This window comes from Triticum dicoccoides, chromosome 7A (assembly GCF_002162155.2).
Source record: "Triticum dicoccoides isolate Atlit2015 ecotype Zavitan chromosome 7A, WEW_v2.0, whole genome shotgun sequence".
In the NCBI taxonomy this organism is placed as follows: Eukaryota; Viridiplantae; Streptophyta; class Magnoliopsida; order Poales; family Poaceae; genus Triticum; species Triticum dicoccoides.
In genome coordinates, this window is record NC_041392.1 from 207,321,415 (window position 1) to 207,340,233 (window position 18,819).

Sequence of the window (18,819 nt, forward strand, 5' to 3'; positions counted from 1 at the left end):
CACAGTCATCAGGCCAAAACCTGAGTTCTATTCATGCAGGGTAAGGAAGCAGGAACGATGTACAGTCAGTCAGACGAATCCCCCAATGCGTCCTCAGGAGCACCACCTGAGCCGTTGCTGGCGTCGCTGAACTCGCCATCGCCGTCCGCGTCGCCGCCAGCGGCGTCAGGGCCGCCCATCGCGCCGCCCACGTCGGCCGCCATGATCGCATCATCGTTGTCTGAGGCGAAGGCCCTGATAAGAGCGTCCACATTGTCCTCCACCCAGTGCGCCAGGATGCCTCGGACAGCCTGGGGGACTGGGGCGATGGCGGCATTAAAATCAAAATGGGGATCCATGTTCCGGAGGTGACTGAAGACGCGGGAAAAGGCGCGCCTGAGCAGGGCGCGGCTCCTCTCCTCCACCAACCTGTCAGCCCTGGTCGACCGCGCCTCCAGCTGCGTCACCACATCAGTGAAGAACTAGAGATTGCCCGCGTAGTTGACTGCGTGCGGCTCGCCGACGGCCTCCTCGCAGATGTTACCCAAGGCCGCGTTGGCTCTCTCCCGGAGAGTGGTGAGCATGGGGTCGTGCTCATGCTCCAAGATCCGCCGCTGACGTATCTTGTCCGATTCTGACGCGCGACGGCCTCGGCCTCCTCCACCCGCTGGCGAAGAAGGAGCACCTCAGCCTGGGAGGTGGTTAACTCACCTCGCGCCGCCTCCTCCAGCTTGGCCCTCAAGGCGGCAGTCCTGCCTTCAGCTTAGGCCCGGATCAACCCCAGCTTCTCTTCGAACTCGTGCTCGAGGTTCAAATGCGCCATCGCCACTCGACGTCCCACCTCCTCCAGGACGCGGGCTTCCTGTGCAGCAACATCATCCTCCGCCTGCGTCACCAAGCACTCCCTCGTCTCCAGACGCTCGTACTCGCGGGTACGTTCGGCGGCTTCCAGTGTCAGCGCCTCCTCATGCTTCTGGAGCTCTGCTGAGTCGCCAGAGGCCACCTTCTTCGACGCGAGGGCTTCCTCGCGCAGCTCCACCCGCTCCTCCAGCGAGTGGCACCAGGCCAGAAGCTCGTGAGCCCACTCCTCCGCAGCCGTTCGCCACCGGTCCGCTTCCCGGGCCTCCTCAGCGGCCCGAGACCGGGCCTCCCGAGAGGCCACAAATGACGCCTTGGCCTCTGCTTCATCAAGATCACGCTGACGGCGTGCAAGGGCGATGGCGCCCTCCAGCTCGCGCCTTTCTGCAGCCAGTCGCAGGCCCTCGGCCTCAAGGCGCGCGTCCTCATCAGCAAGCTCCTCGCCAAGCAGGCTCACTGTGTCAGCCGCCCTTCGAAGGAATCCTTGGCGGAAAGAGCGACGCTCCCGAGCGTGCTCGAGCACATCTTCCACGCCATCATCCGCCCCAAGCAAGCACCGGGGGCCGTGAGTCAGCACTCCCCCTTCGGGCTGGGGGCTGGGGGCTGGCACCCTCGCGACGGCCGGGCACGCCGCGTTAGAAGCCTGGCCTGGGGCCAGCCCGTCCTCAGGAGAAGAGCGCAGGAAGCGTCTCAGCCAATCGCAGTTCACGACCAGGCGAGAGGCCCATGGCAGGCTGGCTATGCCACGAGAAGGCCCGCGAAGGAGGATCGCGAGGTGCACGGGGCCACGGTGCGCCTCGGGATGGTTCGCCTCTTCGATCGCCCTCACCACAAGGGCTCCACTGCTCGGAGCGCTCGAGGACGGTGGAGGGGGCAAAGCCGAGGGGGAGGGCTCCTCAGCCGTCTCTGCAAGCTCGCTGGAAGGGGCCTGCGGAGCAAGGGTCAGTACAAGTAACAGAAGGATTAGAAGCCGGGAAAGGAGAAGTCTTACTCATCAGTGGCGAAGTACTTCCTACGCTTCAGCAGGCGACAAGGGTAATCGTCTCCCAGGGCCTCCCTTCTCTTCCGGAGAGCCTCGAAGTTCACGCGGAAGCGGCCCAAGAGTTGGGCGCATGGATCAACCTTCGACGAAGACAGAGCATCAAGGCGATCTGCAGCAGAGGCGCCTGCCTAATGTACGCTGCCAATGGCCTCCTCAAGACACGCAGCTGGAGCCTCAGGGGCCCTAGTCGGAGGCACTAAGGGCAGCTGCTCGCCACCCTCAGCCTCAGCGGCACGGGCCCCAAGAGCTGCTTCCTCATGAGCCTCGCCTGGCGCTGTCACCGCGCCGGGAGCCCCCTCGGCCTCTGGCGCCTCGTGCCTCCCTGCTCCGCCACTCGAGGATGAGTCGCCTTGGCCGACTGGAAGGGCATTCACCACCACTGGGTTCTCGCGAGGCCCCTGAAGGCCGGCGGGGCGCGGCCCCCACTCATCAAATACAGGCATATGCTTCACAAAGTCGCCCCTGCTCTGGCAGAGGTACAGCAAGGCCCCTCCCTGCCGGATGCCGCCGGGGTTGGGGTCCCCAGCCAGGGTCAAGAGCGCCGTCCTCAGCACCTCAGGAGTCAGGTCCTCTTCCTGGAGCCTCATACGATCCTCAAGCCCATGGAAGGCCCACATCCGGCGAGAGTGGCGTTGAAGAGGAGCAACGCGGCATAGCAGGAACTCCTTCACCACCTTGGGTGCTGTCACCCCAAGCAACCTCAAGAGCACGAAGAGGCGCCAGACGAAGACGAGACGGGGGCTCTCAAGCGTCTCCTGGCCCCAGCTCGAATTGGGGACGGCAGGTGAGGTCGGCTCCAATAGCAGGGGGCTGGGCACCCCTGCGTCCACATAGAGCCACCGCTCGCGGAACCCAACCACGGACAGGGGGAGCTTGAAGTCAATCCCAGAGGCCGCCGTCTCAGGCGCGACAATGAAGCTCACGCAAGCCCAGCCTTGGGTAGGGTGGACAAGATGCAACGAGAAGAAGTGGCGCAGCAAGGCAACCGAAGGAGGGATGCCCACCATAGCTTCACAAACAAAGGCGAAGACCGAAAGGAGGGTGATGGATTCAGGACCCAGATGCATCATGTGGATCTGATAGTGGGAAAGCACGGCGTTGAAGAAATCGGGAAAGGGGGGAACCAGACCCGCCCATAGGGCGTCGGCAAGATACAGGACCTTAGTGGATGTCCTGTTGATGGAGAAGTGGGACGCGGGCCAGGCCGTCGTCCTCCCGCATTCATTGAAGATGGTGGCCAGAGCCAAGCTGACCTTGCCCGAGCCCTCGGCGGGGGCCGCCGACGGTGGCGGGCAAGGCGGAGACACGGGTTTCTTCCCTCTCCCCTTCTATGTCGGAGCCATGGAGATGGGAAGGGGGGCAGGTTCGAGATTGAGTTGAAAACAGAAACCGGAGTTCGAGCGGAGGAAGGACAGAGGGCGCTCGAGCGACAAAAGGGGAATGGCTGCGTACGACTACGGGTCCGCCTAGCACGGCGCAAGATAAGGAGGGCGTGGGGGAACAATGCCGCCCATGTCCAATCAACCGCCACGCGGTGCCCAAGGTCGCAGGCTATTACGGCCCACGACGCTTCGCTCTTGCCCTTCCGCCTCCCTGCACGGCCAAGCCCGGGCGCGCCTTGGGCCCGGGGGCTACTGTCGGCGTTCTGGGAACGGGGGTCCCCAGACTTGCCTGCCTGCGGCCTGCGGCGTGGCTCAAAGGGGGGCCCAGCATGGCCCGTCTTCACCAACACAAACCCAAGACCCTCGCGAGGGGCCAAGCCTCGCGGGGCGGACGACGCGGAGCTTCCTCAGGCACGGCCTCATCAGGCTGGCTCACGAGGGGGCGGAGAGATCAAGGCGGGGTACCTCACGAGGTGCCCGTGATGCAAGCCATGACGATTCAGGGCGCCAGGCGGGTGCCAGCCCGCGCAGCATCCTCCTTCCCTCTTTGGTGCAAAGGGGGCAAGCGCAGCCGCGGAGTACCGAGGCATCAGGCAAAGGTTGCCATTTCCGTGCAACAAGACCGAGACCAGGAGGACTATGAGACGGAGGTCACCGTGGAGCCCAAGACGGCGTCATCACCAGAGCTTTGCACAGGCGAAGACTGCTTTTGACAGGATAGCTGATACTTGCTGTCCCCCTTCAAATTAGCCCGCCATTGTTGGCTCCCTTCCCGCTCAATATTTGGGGAGAGGACCAGGGCCTCTACAAATAGGACTAGCCACCCCCCAGGGTAGAGCGGATCGAGAATCAGCCAACCCAGAAACAAGCTGGGGTCGAAATCATGGTCGATCAGTTGGAGGAAAGCAGAGAGAGAGAGAGAGAGAGAGAAAGGTGACTGAACTCCTCCGAGCAGTTCATCGCCCCAGCCAAGAACAGACCCTCGCGAGGCTGTTCTCCCTTGTATAGTCCATCATCATCAGCCCAAGAGGCAATCCATCACACCACACACTGGAGTAGGGTATTACACCACAACGGTGGCCCTAACCAGTATAAACCCTGTGTCTCTTATGTTGTTCTTTCCTTAGTTTAGATCCTAGCATGGCGGAGGGGTGCAGGTAGGTAGGGGGCGAAATCTCCGCACGCACCCCAGTGTTCGAACCTCAAGGGTCTGCCGGAACCCGAAATCCGATAGTATCTGAGTTGCTGCACTTCCGGATTTAATCCGGCGCCATCTAAAATTTCATTTGTCAGATTTGCACCCACGCCGCACTTCGCCAAATACTTATCTTTCGAAGCGTATATTACCAGAGGGGGTCGCCTTGGGCTCCCCTGCCGCGGCTAGTGCGGCCTCAAGTTGGGCTTTGCACTTTTCCAGCTCCTGGGATAGTAGGGTATTCTTTTCTGTAAGAACCTGCATAACAAATGATCCTTAAAACAGTTATTCTAACTGTTTCAAGTCTCGGGGGCTACTGGTATATATATAATTATCAATTTCTTACCTGTATGTCTTTCTCATACTGCTCTGTGGCTCTGGCTAGACCATTTTGAGCGGCACGGTGGTACGCGTCTCCCGAATTGAAGGCATCCAATGCCTCTTGGGAGAAACAAGCGTCGCGAAGAACTGTCCGGCGACGCATGTGGTTCATGGCACTCTGCACCTCGGAATTGGTGGCAGAGAGCCTGTCCGCATCCTCCGTCGGAGGAGCGTCCGATGCGCGCCTCGTGTTCGCCTCCGCTTCCGGACCAGGCTTTGAAGCCTGGCTGGTGGAGGCACGATTGGCAGCCTCTCCGGATATAGTCCGGCGAGGTCTCTTCGTCCTGAAGAGAGCACGAGCATTAATTTGCCTCGAAGGAATAACACCCGGGAATAAGGCGGCGCGCTATACCTTTGCGCCGGTGCCTCAGTCCGGACCGCACTTCTTTTCAGCTCGCGGGGCCTCGCCGCCCCTCGTTGGCTAGTCGCTGCAGGCTCGGCCTCCCGTCTCAAGGACCTCCCCTGCAAAACACGGTTGTCATATGGCAATCGAAAATACGCGAGGACAGATCCCTTTTCAAAGTGATGGGACTCCGGTCTCAGTTACCTGTGAGGCTGGGAGTAGCCCTGGATAATCGGCCGTAATGGCCACCAAGGCGTTGTCCTTGCTCAATTGATAAACACTCTGTCAATCAGCTCCACAGATAAGTCCGGATCCTCTTGAGAGGCCTGGTCGAGGGACCATCCCGGATCCTCGGGTTGTGGAGGAGGGTTGTTTATTTATTTAACAGCCTGGTGCAGTTCCTGCATTGAAGTCGTTAGACTGAAAATTTAACAATGGGAATATAAAACGGATGGGCAAGTAAAAGTGTCCACTTACCCAACTTGGGGGATTGTATATAGAAAATCCACCCCGTGGGTTGACGCAGAGGAATTCCTCTTCTTCACCCTTGTACAAAGCGGACAAGGTCTTTATTAGAGCGGCAGCCGAATCCGGCCCCTTACGGCCGTAGCGGGTGGCGTCGTCCTCCCCGTTGAAGTCCCACATGGGGCGGCCTCTATACTGAAGTGGCTGCACCCCTCGCATGATGCATGCGGCCATGACCCTGATCATGGTCAGTCCGGAATGAGCTAACAATCTTATCCGGCCCATCAGGTAAATAACGTCCCTGTCACTTTCCATCTAAGAGCTCCGTGGATGCCAGCTTAGGCTCTTCTTTAGGGGAGCACTGTCGAACTCAGGGAGGCCGATCCGAAACAGGATCCGGCAGCGGGACGTCCTCTATATAAAACCATTCCGAAGGCCAGTCTTCGGACGCCTTCTTTGAGGTTCCGGATAGATATCCGGTCCCGGCGATGCGCCACACTTCAGCTCCGCCCACTTGATATATTGAACCCTCCTTAGAGCGGGGCACAAGGAAGAATAGCCTTTTCCACCGTTGGAAATGAGCCTCTCAGCCCAAGAACAGCTCGCAAAGGGCTACGAAGCCCGCTATATGCAATATGGAGGCAGGCGTGAGGTTGTGCAGCTAGAGGCCATAGAACTCCAGAAGCCCCCGAAGAAACGGATGAATTGGAAATCCGAGCCCTCGTATTAAGTAAGGGGCAAGGCATACCCGCTCTCCTTTGGAGGGATTGGGGGCGCTCTCCTCTTCCTCTCCGCCATTATAGGTGGCAAGTCCGGCTCGAACCGGGACCATATAGGCCGGGGGGAGAAATCCCTTGGTCTGGAGCGTCACTAGCTCGCTGTGCGGGATGGAGCACCTCTTCCAATCTCCAGGCTGAGGGCTGGAAGGGCGAGTGGAGGAGCTGCGGCGGCCGGCCATGATGGAATGGACCTCTATCGGATACGCTCTGATGAATACTCGCGGAAGGGAGAAGGTGTGGTTTGGATCTAAATCCTCGTCCCCTTAAATAGGCGGCTCATTCACGCGGCTAGGGGTGTAAATATAAAAAACACCCTGACTTTTCGTATTCGTTTGACACGTGGAAAACGGCCATTATTGGGCGTAGAAGCCAAGGAGCACTTCATTTACAAGAAACCGGACACTGTTCAATAGGTACACGGAATTTGGAGAAGAACCCGCCTTGCAATGCCGAAGACAATTTGCGCGCCGGACTCGTCGTCATTGAAGCCTGGTTCAGGGGCTACTGAGGGAGTCCTGGATTAGGGGGTGTGCGGATAGCCGGACTATACCTTCGGCCGGACTCCTGGACTATGAAGATACAAGATTGAAGACTTCATCCCGTGTCCGGAAGGGACTTTCCTTGGCGTGGAAGGCAAGCTTGGCGATACGGATATGTAGATCTCCTACCATTGTAACCGACTCTGTGTAACCTAGCCCTCTCCGGTGTCTATATAAACCGGAGGGTTTTAGTCCATAGGACGAACAACAATCATACCATAGGCTAGCTTCTAGGGTTTAGCCTCTCTGATCTTGCGGTAGATCTACTCTTGTACTGCCCATATCATCAATATTAATCAAGCAGGACGTAGGGTTTTACCTCCATCAAGAGGGCCCGAACCTGGGTAAAACATCATGTCCCCTGCCTCCTGTTACCATCCGGCCTAGACGCATAGTTCGGGACCCCCTACCCGAGATCCGCCGGTTTTGACACCGACAGGACCCAAGTGGCAGTGGCCTCCTGTGTTCTACTTCTCCTCGATGATGGCGGCAGACACGGAGAAGCTGGCCACCGACTCGTCACTCTCCATGCACCCACCTTCTGTCTCCGCCTGCATGGCACTGCCGCAGGCACGGGAGGCGCGCCCAAAAACACGGGACGCGCGCCCACAGACACTGGTGGCGATGTATGATGTGGCGGCGACGACACCCGTGCCGTTGTGCGGCCGTGGATCAACTCGCCACTCCTCATCGAGCAGAACCGAAGAAGCGAGTTGCTGAACCACGCATCGGCTTGGGGAGGCAACTGGCTCCGTCGGGCCAAGCGAGGTTGGTTAAGCACCGAGCGGCATTGCTCGTATCCGGAGGGCTCGACAGGCCACCCAGCCGGGTAGTATGCTGGAGAACGGCTCCTCGGAAGCCATCGGAAGAGTGGAGAAAATGGTGAAGGAGGAGTTGGGTGAGCAGCGGAGGGGTGCGATTCTTGCCCACTGTCTGTCTAGCCTCATTTAAATTAAGGGCAGATGGGAGGAGCTCGACCAGCGTTGCGTTTAATTCCGGCCCGCTCATGAATGGACATGTGGCTGGAGTAGATTTCACGGTTTGCATGCGGGTTTAACGGAGGCGTTTGATGGAGGCGAGGAGGCGTGTTTAGCTGGGCGTGCAGCGTGCGGTGTAGTACTATTAGATTTGACAGCTACTAGTAAACTAGGACAGTTCCCAATATGGCTTTAATGCAGACGAGGGAGAGGGTAGCGGTTCCCGAAATGTTGAACGACCAATGTTGCATCCTCCTTCAATTAGCATCCTGAATTCATGAGGGAAGTAATGGGAGGAGGATGGGTAAAAGAGGCATCACAATCTGATTGCAATGTAGTTTCCACTCATTTAAAGGTGCCCCTCCATTCCAATGCATCTACCACATCGTACGCACCTAAGCACCTACACTAAGCGCAAAAGTGCTCACTCCGGACCCATGGCGGTGATGCACGCGAGCGGCCAGCGGCTGTGCTAGATGGTCCACGATGCCAGCCTACGGCACGGCACCGAGGATCGTCTCCATATGGTGTTGGCGACCGGCTGGTTCATGGCCATCCTCGATGCCAGCTACGACTCTCAGTTGGACCAGATGATCTTTGCCACCATCAACAAGTTCATCATTGTCAAGAAGCTCGCGGACGACATCACCGTACTCCTCCAGCCCGCGCGCCCGGGCTCGTCATTGCCTGCCACCCTATTCGGCCTCCATGGTGAGAACCTCTTTCAAGCACTGGTTGCCCTGCAATTTCCCACCGACGCAACAAGGAATGTCCACCTGGAGGTCGCGCCCGCCGCGAGGCACCTCGCCCTGCAAGAATTCGTCGACCTACACATCCACGTGTACGAGGAAGTCATGTACATAGGTATCTACAAGGCCGGTGAGGAAGCTGCGACGTTGGCCTTCGTCAACCGGTTGGAACATTGGACTCTTTTGTTGAGAAGAACCTTGACCTCGCCACAAAAGCCGCTGCTCCTAAGCCGCCGGTCGGTGGCCCGGTGCACTGAGTCGAGGAGGAGTTCGTACGTTGATGGATGCATCTTTCTTCTTGCCTCATGTAACCATCACTGCGATCGCATCACCGTGGCCTTAATTCTTATTGCGCTATTGCATTCTTGTTCCAGTCAATACAGACATGTGCGATCACTTTCCTCACATTTGGAGGCAATTATATGCGTCACTATAACTAATACTCCATCCGACAATTTGTAAGTTGTGCTTTCCTTTTCCATCAACTTCGTGCAATGCACGGGCATCTTGCTGGAAACTCTGCAACATGTTGGACCGCATGTGACTAAACCGACGATTCGCCAACCTACCTACTACCCTGCTTATCTGGCAGAAAAAGCCCCGCCCTAGAGTTTCCAATCGTTATTTCTATCTATCAATCGTGCCAAGCAACAAAACCAAATGTTACAATGTATACATATTTATGTACTCCTATAAAAGACTCAGTTGGTGATGGTGGTGTGTCTACCATGCGTCATTTCTGACCATTATATCTACATCTAACGGCTGTGAGGTAAGTTGTGGCATTTTTGCAACAATAGCCCACTTCTCTGCTCGAATTTGCAGAAAATCTGTTATTATCTTGAAAGAAACCACATCCCTCCCTCGCCTCATCAAAACATCCCGAGAAATATATGTTGAGTGAAAAGTAATATATTTTTAGTGGTATATATGTATATCAAAACAAGAGTGTTTTCTTTCAAGTTTGTGAACAAGTACTATTCTACTTTGGATTCGTCGCAACACACGGGCACATTACTAGTAAAAGAAAAAGGCCTCCCGTGTTCGCGTCCTAACCCCACACGCCCGGGAATCGGGAGTACTCCACGGCCCGTCCGGCACGCCACATAGCTAGGGAAGGCGTGTTGCCTAGCATTTTCACTTTCATGTGGGACCGCAGTTGAGCAAACCGACTATCAGCAAAGCGCACCCCGCCCACCGTGTTGGAAAACATAAATGAGGAGGGGATGATCTAGCTGTAGCACGGAAACCAAGAAATTTTGTGTCAGATGGGGCTCGTTTATAGAGTAGGAGCACTCTGTACTACTACTCCTACTATGAAGTTTGTACTACAACTACTACACTATACAACTAGGTACGTGCACGACACATCATTGTAGGATTAAAAAGCGAGAAGATCTTGTTTTGGGTGATTTATCTTTTTTCCAGTCAACGTAGTATGAATAATATGATGTGGGGGCACCCATGAAGCTTATGTGGCTTGGTTGCATGGCTAGGAAAGGCTAGAGAAAAATAAATAGATAATGTGTTTAGAGTGCACTCCACTAAATATATACTTTGCTTAGAAATAACAATTTAATTAAGCACCTATGCATTGAGGAGATGAGTTGCTAAGGTATTTAATGCACTTAGGACCTCATCTAAGCACCTTTGCATTGGACGAGGTCGAAGCGAAGATGTGCATGCACTCACTCATTCCCTTGCACGCACACGCGGGTACACGGTGGGGTGCATTTTAGTACGAAGATCCACCCCATGTGATAATTTGACGTGTGTAAAGTCGTTCACTTCATTGATGGTCAATTAATATAGTGCATGCAAATTGAGTGGACGTGAGGAGGAAGTAGCTGAGAAAGACATTACTACTTCACTGCGTCCATGCGAGTAGTTAAATCATGGGTTGCTACTTCCATTGGTATCCTTCGTATTTTGCGCCAATTTTTGACTATAATTTTAAGTAACACAATATTTTTGCATGTCATAAAAACTAATGTCATCGAAAACTATGTTCAAATGTGATTCCAATGATATAAATTTTTGGTTACATGCATTAACATTTTCTTAGTCAAATTGGCACAAAATAAAAAGGGGGCAAATAAACCAGGACGCAGGCAAGATGATCAATTTTTTCCTGGGTTACTATTGGTGGCCTTCGTATTTAAATATGGACGGAGTGGAGTAGTACTATCTTTATCTTAGCCTCGTAGGGCTCTCCCAGCGCCTACGCTCGCCTCCTTGCCTCGCCCACCGGATCCCACCATGGAGGATCCCACCATGGATAATCCCTTATATCCCAGGATCCCACGGGCTGCCCTCTCGCTATGGCCCGCAACACTACCGCCTTTGACAGAAACCCAAATGTGTTTCAGAGGGGATCCATTGCTCTGGAATCACAGATAGGTGGCGCCGGAGGACATGCCGGGGCTGCGTTTCAGGTGGTGGGCAGTAAGGGCAAATCGGATCGAGGAAGCATCGCATCAATTGGAGACAAGTTCGAAGGAGTTGTGCCTGGTGAAGCACAAGGTGGAGGCACAAGTCGATCTTAGGGGAGAGATGTTGTGGGATGTTGGCATCTATAAGCGTCGCGTTGATTTTGAGCTGGGGCTAATGGCAGAGATCATATTCACCGAGTCGACTGTGGAGGAAGGAACGTGCATGCCTGCGGAATGGCATGAGCAGTCGGTGCAAGTTTTCAAATGGGCAGTAGGAGATGCCAAATCGTGGGACCAGCTGCGGCAGCGCCGCTGGGCATGCATCGTAGGCGAGGTGAGCTGCCCTCCTTCTCCGCAAGCTATGCAGTGACCTACTCAGTTGCTGTTGCAGTGAACTTGCGGCGCCATGGCGGTTTGCAACTGTGACCATGACTCCATCTATATGTATTGTATTCCTTTGAAAAATACATGGTTGTTTGGAAATAGATGGTACTTCCTCCGTCCCAAAATATAAGAACATTTTTGATAGTAGTGTAGTGTTAAAAGTGTTCTTTTATTTTGGGACAGAGGGAGTGATTGATTTATCACTAGTTTTTGAATGCTTGGTCGTGAAAATCACCCAAAGCCACAACCAGAAGTCTCCATCACGTAGTACTTATGGTCGATCGGACAACAGACGGCGGTCAGACCCGCATCTCACTTAAGGGACACGCATAGGCTTGGTCTGACATGTACGACCAGCTACATCACTGACTTGTGCGACTATATTTGAGCAGTAGTACTTGAAATTTGTGTTCCAGGAAACTCATCGGGAGCCGTTTCGGGCCTCGAAACCAAAACCATCAACTAATCTTTAGCTTGTTCCCATCACACTCCAAAGTAATATAATTAAGTGCAAACCTGCTCACACCTAGTATGTATCAAACCTGAACATGTTCCCACTATGCAGGTTTTAGTACTAGTGCTAGTACTAGGTTATAAAAGGGAACTACCTAGCCAAAAATCACTCTACCTTCCTCCACAAAAGTCTTTCTTGTTCGCCCGTCCTTGCCATCGCCGGTGTGTAGAGCTCTAGGTCGAGAACTACTCATAACAAGGGAGCGGTGACCAAGGCCATGGAAAAAAGATAGGGCTCGCCGCCACGCAGAGACCTCAAAAGATCTCTTAGGGTAAGGCGAGGGCTCCCAGGAGCACCCTTGCCGTGGAGGCGAACATGCCGAGCTGGCGGCGATGGAGTCGTTATCCCTCAATGACATGCTCGATCAACTCAATAAGCATAAGGAGTTCATTGACGGCTTGGTGGAGCTGTTGAAGGAGAGCCTCGACGACATGCCCGCTGAGCTCAATGAGAAGTGGGAGTTGACCGCCGGCTTGGTGATGCTGCTGAAGGAGAGCATTGCCTCGGGTAAGAAGGCGACCGGCGAAATCCTGCATCTTCAGGAGGAAAGGCGAAGCTTTGCCACTAGCTTAACCTGCTGAAGGAGGAGAACACCGGCTGGAAAAAGCTGCATGAGAAGATTAGTTCCTCGGTGGAGATGTGGCACGCCCTCGTCATGGAACAGAAGGAGGAGTTGGCGAAGCTCCGCATCAAGCACCCGGCTGCTGTCAAGGTATGTAATGCGGCCATGGAATAGATGATGAAGGCTCGCCTCGAGAAATCCCTCGTCATGGACAAAATGAAGAAGATGGCGGAGGAGATGCGTGAGGAGATGGAGGTCGTGGAGGCGATGATGAAGCAGTTAAGAGTCCATGGCTAGCAACCCTTCATGTAGTGCGGGAGATAAGGGTATGTGATGGGTTCTTGGTATGTTGACTTTTGCGTAGACCTCCCCGGCAATGGCGCCAGAAATCCTTCTTGCTACCTCTTTTAGCACTGTGTTGGTTTTCCCTGAAGAGGAAGGGATGATGCACCACAGTAGCGTAAGTATTTCCCTCAGTTTTTGAGAACCAAGGTATCAATCCAGTATGAGGCTATGCGCGAGTCCCTCGCACCTGCACAAAACAAATAAATCCTCGCAAACAATGCAAATAGGGGTTGTCAATCCCTATAGGGCCACTTACGAGAGCGAGATCTGATAGATATGATAAGATAATATTTTTGGTATTTTTATGATAAAGATGCAAAGTAAAATAAAGGAAAAGTAAATAGCAAAGTAAATAACTAAGTAGTAGGAGATTGATATGATAAAGATAGACCCGGGGGGCATAGGTTTCACTAGTGGCTTCTCTCGAGAGCATAAGTATTCTATGGTGGGTGAACAAATTACTGTTGAGCAATTGACAGAATTGAGCATAGTTATGAGAATATCTAGGTATGATCATGTATATAGGCATCACATCCGAGACAGGGAGACCGACTCCTGCCTGCATCTACTACTATTACTCCACTCATCGACCGCTATCCAGCATGCATTTAGAGTATTAAGTTAAAAACAGAGTAACACCTTAAGAAAGATGGCATGATGTAGAGGGATAGACTCATGCAATATGAAGAAAACTGCATCTTGTTATCCTCGATGGCAACAATACAATACGTGCCTTGCTGCCCTTTCTGTCACCGGGAATGGACACCGCAAGATGGAACCCAAAGCTAAGCACTTCTCCCATTGCAAGAAAGATCAATCTAGTAGGCCAAACCAAACTGATAACCAATCATACATAAAAGAATTCAAAGAAGGTTCAAATATTATTCATAGATAGACTTGATCATAAACCCACAATTCATCGATCTCAACAAACGCACTGCAAAAAGAACATTACATCAAATAGATCTCCACAAGAGAGGGGGAGAACATTGTATTGAGATCCAAAAAGAGAGAAGAAGCCATCTAGCTACTAACTATGGACCCGTAGGTCTGAAGTAAACTACTCACACTTCATCGGAGAGGCTATGGTGTTGATGTAGAACCCCTCCGTGATCGATGCCCCCTCCGGTGGAGCTCCGGAACAGGCCCCAAGATGGGATCTCGTGGATACAGAAAGTTACGGCAGTGGAATTAGGGTTTTGGCTCCGTATCTGATCGTTTGGGGGTACGTGGGTATATATAGGAGGAAGAAGTACGTCGGTGGAGCAACAGGGGGCCCACGAGGGTGGAGGGCGCGCCTGGGGGGGGGGGCGTAGGCGCGCCCCCTACCTCGTGGCCTCCTGTTACGTGTCTTGACGTAGGGTCCAAGTCTCCTGAGTTGTATTCAATGAGAAAATCACGTTCCCAAAGGTTTCATTCCGTTTGGACTCCGTTTGATATTCCTTTTCTTCGAAACGCCAAAAAAAGGCAAAAGCAGCAATTCTGGGCTGGGCCTCCGGTTAATAGGTTAGTCCCAAAAATAATATAAAAGTGGATAATAAAGCCCAATAATGTCCAAAACAGTAGATAATATAGCATGGAGCAATCAAAAATTATAGATATGTTGGAGACGTATCAGCGGGGAATTTTATGTCCCACCCACCACCCACTTAATAGCCACTGTCAAAGACTTAACCAACATGCTAGATTACGCTTCCGAAGACATCGACGGTATGGACGACAATGCCGGAGAAAAACCAGGCCAGGACCCGCCATTCACCGGGCACTGGACGGCCACCTCCACATACGACGCGTATATGGTGGATACACCTAAAAAGGATGACGACGACAGGAAAGATCGGAGCGCAGACAAGCCCGTCGAGGCACCACCGAAATGTCGACGTCAGTGACGCCATTCAAAATCGCGTCGCGGAAAGGAAAGCAATACCGGCATCGAAGACAATAACACTCCAGACAATGCCGAAGATCCTGAAGACCCCGCCGAACCTGCGTCCAAGCAGGATGAGTGGGAGGAGGGACAAGTCAACCCTGACGAACTGGTCGACAATGAGGATTCGGAGGATAGTAACTATCTACCAATCTATGAGGAGGATGTCAGCCTCGGCAACAAAGACTTCATCATGACAGAGGAACCCCTCGAGCAGGAGCGCTTTAAGCGGCAGTTAATCGCAACTACAAGAAGCCTAAAAAAGAAACAACAACAGCTTCAAGCCGAACATGATACACTCAACGACAGATGGTCCCATGTACTAGCTGCCGAAGATATAGCCTCGAGCACCCACAAAGAGCTATCAGAAGCGTTGGCTACTACCACAATTCTAAGACGAGGCCCTTGAGCCAATATTGTCAAGATATAATTATGTTAATGAATCAGACCGACCACCATGTGGGCGAGACAAACCAGCTGCTTATACCGAGCACTAGCCCGCACCACCCCGCCGTCGAGGCAAGGAGGTAGCGGCTCTGGACTACACCTATGACTTGCACCAGGAGCTGGACAATAGAGCCGGTCAGGCCAGATCAATCTATGGAACAAGGGGGCGTGCTCCAATGCGAGATGACGTCCATCAAGCCTGTCGTGATAAGCATAACCTCACCCGGGCTGAAAACCGAACATGGATGTCGTCCGAACTCCGTTGTGACGTCGCCCGATACAGAGGCACCGCACACCCCTTATGCTTTACTGATGAGGTAATGCAGCACCAGTTTCCAGAAGGGTTTAAACTCGTAAACATTGAAGCATGCGATGGAACAACAGATCTCGCGGTATGGATTGAAGATTGTCTTCTCCATATTCACATGGCTCAAAGTGACGATCTCCATGCCATTAAATACCTCCCCCTAAAGCTAAAAGGACCAGCACGACACTAGCTAAACAGCCTCCCAGAGAACTCTATTGGAAGCAGGGAAGATTTGGAGGATGCATTCCGATACAACTTCCAAGGTACTTATGTCCGGCCACCGAATGTCGATGACCTTAGTCACATAGTCCAGCAACCCGGAGAGTCATACCGGAAACTCTGGACTCGGTCTTAATTAAGAACAACCAAATCATCAACTGTCCGGATGCTGAAGCCCTAGCGGCCTTTAAACATAGCGTCCATGACGAATGGCTTGTTGGAAATATGCCCTAGAGGCAATAATAAAATGATTATTATATTTCCTTGTTCATGATAATTGTCTATTATTCATGCTATAATTGTATTATCCGGAAATCGTAATACATGTGTGAATACATAGACCACAATGTGTCCCTAGTGAGCCTCTAGTTGACTAGCTCGTTGATCAACAGATAGTCATGGTTTCCTGGCTATGGACATGGGGATGTCATTGATAACGGGATCACATCATTAGGAGAATGATGTGATGGACAAGACCCAAACCTAAGCATAGCACAAAGATCATGTAGTTCGTTTGCTGTAGCTTTTCTGGATGTCAAGTATCATTTCCTTAGACCATGAGATTGTGCAACTCCCGGATACCATAGGAGTGCTTTGGGTGTGCCAAACATCGCAACGTAACTGGGTGACTATAAAGGTACATTACAGGTATCTCCGAAAGTGTCTGTTGGGTTGGCACGAATCGAGACTGGGATTTCTCACTCCGTATGACAGAGAGGTATCTCTGGGCCCACTCGGTAATGCATCATCATAATGAGCTCAATGTGATCAAGTGGTTGATCACGGGATCATGCATTACGGTACGAGTAAAGTGACTTGCCGGTAACGAGACTGAACAAGGTATTGGGATACCGACAATCGAGTCTCGGGCAAGTAGCGTACCGATTGACAAAGGGAATTGAGTACGGGATTGATTAGGTCCTCGACATCGTGGTTCATCCAATGAAATCATCGAGGAGCATGTGGGAGCCAACATGGGTATCCAGATCCCGTTGTTGGTTATTGACCAGAGAATCGTCTCGGTCATGTCTGCTTGTCTCCCGAACCCGTAGGGTCTACACACTTAAGGTTCGGTGACGCTAGGGTTGTATAGATATGAGTATGAAGTAATCCAAAAGTTGTTCGGAGTCCCGGATGAGATCCTGGACGTCACGAGGAGTTCCGGAATTGTCCGGAGGTGAAGAATTATATATATAGGAAGTGTAGTTTCGGCCATCGGGAAAGTTTCGGGGTCACCGATATTGTACCGGGACCACCGGATGGGTCCCGGGGGTCCACTAGGTGGGGCCACCCATCTAGGAGGGCCCCATGGGCTGAAGTGGGGTGGGGAACTAGCCCATAGTGGGCTGGTGTGCCCCCCTTGGGCCCCCCATGCGCCTAGGGTTGGGAACCCTATGGGAGGGGGCGCCTCCACTTGCCTTGGGGGGTACTCCACCCCCTTGGCCGCCGCCCCCCTAGGAGATCCCATCTCCTAGGGCCGGCGCACCCCCTAGGGGGCCTATATAAAGGGGGGAGGGAGGGAAGCCACACCTCAAGCCTTGGTGCCTCCCTCTCCCCTACTACACCTCTCCCTCTCGCAGAAGCTCGGCGAAGCCCTGCTGTGATCACTGCTGCATCCACCACCACGCCATCGTGCTGCTGGATCTTCATCAACCTCTCCTCCCCCCTTGCTGGATCAAGAAGGAGGAGACGTCTTCCCAACCATACGTGTGTTGAACGCAGAGGTGCCGTCTGTTTGGCACTTGGTCATCGGTGATTTGGATCACGGCGAGTACGACTCCATCATCCCCGTTCTCTTGAATGCTTCTGCTCGCGATCTACAAGGGTATGTAGATGCACTCCCCTCTCATTGCTAGATGACTCCATAGATAGATCTTGGTGAAACATAGAGAAATTTTTTTGTTTTCTACAACGTTCCCGAACAGTGGCATCATGAGCTAGGTCTATGCGTAGTTACTATGCATGCGTAGAACACAAAGTAGTTGTGGGCATCGATATTGCCAATTTGCTTGCTGTTACTAGTCTTATCTTGATTCGGTGGCATCGTGGGATGAAGCGGCCCGGACCAACCTTACACGTACGCGTACGTGAGACCGGTTCCACCGACTGACATGCACTAGTTCCATAAGGTGGCTGGCGGGTGTCTGTCTCTCCCACTTTAGTCGGATCGGATTCGATGAACAGGGTCCTTATGAAGGGTAAATAGAAATTGGCAATTCACGTTGTGGTTTTGGCGTAGGTAAGAAAACGTTCTTCCTAGAACCCTATTGCAGCCACGTAAAAACTTGCAACAACAATTAGAGGACGTCTAACTTGTTTTTGCAGCAAGTGTTTTGTGATGTGATATGGCCAAAGTTGTGATGAATGATGAATGATATATATGTGATGTATGAGATCATGTTCTTGTAATAGGAATCACAACTTGCATGTCGATGAGTATGACAACCGGCAGGAGCCATAGGAGTTGTCTTTATTTTTTGTATGACCTGCGTGTCATTCAGAAACACCATGTAAATTACTTTACTTTATTGCTAAATGTGTTAGCCATAGTAGTAGAAGTAATAGTTGGCGAGCAACTTCATGGAGACACGATGATGGAGATCATGGTGTCATGCCGGTGACAAGATGATCATGGAGCCCCAAGATGGAGATCAAAGGAAGCTATATGATACTGGCCATATCATGTCACTATTATTTGATTGCATGTGATGTTTATCATGTTTTTGCATCTTGTTTACTTAGAATGACGGTAGTAAATACGATGATCCCTCATAATAATTTCAAGAAAGTGTCCCCCTAACTGTGCACCGTTGCGACAGTTTTTTGTTTCGAAGCACCACGTGATGATCGGGTGTGATAGATTCCAACGTTCACATACAACGGGTGTAAGACAGATTTACACATGCAAACACTTAGGTTGACTTGACGAGCCTAGCATGTACAGACATGGCCTCGGAACACAGAAGACCGAAAGGTCGAGCATGAGTCATATA